This window comes from Lissotriton helveticus, chromosome 9 (genome assembly GCF_964261635.1).
Source record: "Lissotriton helveticus chromosome 9, aLisHel1.1, whole genome shotgun sequence".
In the NCBI taxonomy this organism is placed as follows: Eukaryota; Metazoa; Chordata; class Amphibia; order Caudata; family Salamandridae; genus Lissotriton; species Lissotriton helveticus.
In genome coordinates, this window is record NC_136070.1 from 615,644,480 (window position 1) to 615,646,979 (window position 2,500).

General features: G+C 38.9%; 1 pseudogene; it reads left to right on the forward strand.

Annotated features, from left to right (window-relative positions):
• Positions 1 to 2,500, forward strand: part of LOC144783677 (28S ribosomal RNA) — an 8,233-nt pseudogene that overhangs the window by 2,867 nt on the left and 2,866 nt on the right.

Consider the following 2,500-nt stretch of genomic DNA (forward strand, 5'->3'; position numbering starts at 1 on the left):
GAGAATAAAAACCCCGTTAAGATGGCTTAAGGAGGTGCTGTCTTTCCCAGAAATCATTAACCTCCTCACCGAATTCGACAAACCAGCACTAGCTTCCAACAATGCAACGAATAACAACGATTCAGATCACGATATAGACCTTAGTACACCCACTATAGCAGAAGAAGACACAACAGTAGACCTCAGCCAATCCATCGAGTTTGTAGCTACCTCAGCCAAAATTGACATTGGTACAGCAAAATTTGATGATCTTCCCGATGTGTACGAGGTTAGCAAAGATGTAACAACAAAGAAAAGTGATTACACCAAAAAAGTCACTTACTGGAAATACCCAAATGAAAGATATAATTGTGACTTGTGTGGAGACATAATGGGAACCTTTACAGAACTGAGAAAACATGTCTCCAACAAGCACAAAGGCTTCTATCTCCTAGCGTACTGTTCAAAATGCGACAAAGAAGCCGAATATCACAATATTGCATGCCATTATGCCAAATGGAATGGAAGACCTCAAAAAGGAGAGCTGCCATTCCTGTGCAGCTTCTGTGATATCAGATTTGGAACAAAAAGTGGTGCTTCCCAACATGCTCGGCATGCGCATCCAAGAGCGCAAAATGAGGCTAGACTAGCAGCTCTAGCAAACAGCAGACCGTCCAAGTTATGGTCACAAGAAGAAATACTGCTACTAGCAGAATTGGAAAAAGTATATGAAAATAAAAGGAATATTAATGCGCTAATGGTTCCACGTTTTGACAACAAGAACAGTAAACAAATTGCAGAAAAAAGAAGAGATAGAAGAGATAAAAGAAAGAAATCCGCAAAAGATGCACTGCAAGCATCAAATATCTCTGAAAATGACTCTTGCGATGAACCAGAGGTTACAGTAGAAGTAACAACAGAAAAGCACAGAGACTTTATCACTCGAAAACGTGCGCAAAAAATCAAGAACTTTGATGAACTGGAAGACAGAATATCAGAAATCGAAAAATATACTCAAAACGTAAAGCAGCACGATGCTGCTATGGATTTGATGGATGAAGTAGTAACTTATATCGCAGCAAACACCACTGATATAAGTCCTCATCTAGCAAGAGTAACAACAAATGGACCAACGAATGTAATCAATAATGGGCCTATGAACTCTGCTCCAGACGTGCAACAGAATGCCTCAGCAGGAAACAAAATAACAAAAAAAGACAAGAAAAACGAAAAGCTTAATCGGACGCACAAGAAAAAACATGCTAAAGCAAAGGGCAGCTATAAAGAATACCAGACAATGTTTAAGAAAGACAAAAAGAAAATTGCCAGGATTATCACTGATGGGGCAGAAGATGCCACTTGCCAAATCAGTGCTGATGAAATCTTTCAATACTACAAAGGCATAATTGAAAAAGAAAACAAGAAGAACCCTAAATTCATGCCGATTGATCGAATACCGGAGGAATATGAAATTAGGCATCTCTGCAAAGAAATAACTCTGCTCGAAATAACTTATGCCTTTGAGAGCTCTAATATGAAGAAGGCAGTGGGTCCTGATAAAATAGGTCTGAATTACTTATATAAAGTGCACAGCAGACAACCAAGACTGCTGCCCAGAGTTCTATCGTCTTGGTTGGTGATGAGAAGAGTGCCAGAAATTATTAAAAAGAATCGATCAATTTTGATACCCAAGAATGTACCGATTAATGAACTTTCAAAAATCAGTAACTGGCGTCCAATTACCATCGGTACTGCATTCATGAAGCTATTCACAAAAATATTGACTAGAAGACTCTCAGTTTTTGTTGAATTGAATACGAGACAAAAAGGATTCATGAAAGTAAGAGGCTGTCTCGAGAATCTGACTATCCTGCAAAATACCATAAAAGGAGCACGAAAAAACAGACACTCATTAGCAGTTGTGTTCATTGATATATCAAAAGCCTTCGACTCTGTCAGCCATGGTCACATTATACAGAGTCTCGCAAGGCTAAGAGTCCCACCAAACATCAGAGAAATAATAAAAGACCTATACACTGACTCGACAACATCTTTCAAGGGAAAGAACAACAAAGAAACTCCTGAAATAACAATGAAATCTGGGGTCAAACAAGGTGACTCTTTATCCCCGCTACTATTTAACATTGCCATGGATCCTCTGATCTGTGATCTTCAGAAAAACGGCAAGGGCTTCACACTTGGATCAGATGATCTTAGTGAGCAAATTACCGCTCTCGCCTTTGCCGATGACATCGCAGTACTCAGCAGTAGCTGGGAAGGAATGAGTACTAACCTGAAGATCATTGAAAAGTTCAGTAAAGCTACAGGACTAAAACTGAATGTGAAAAAGACACATGGATTCTATATCAGTCACCATAAAGACAAAATACTGATCAACAATTCTAAACCATGGCAATTTGAAAAAGAAAATATTGGAAATATTCATCCAGGAGAAAGTGAGAGATACCTCGGATTGAACTTTGATCCACACACTGGTCACACAAGCAACAACAGAATTAAT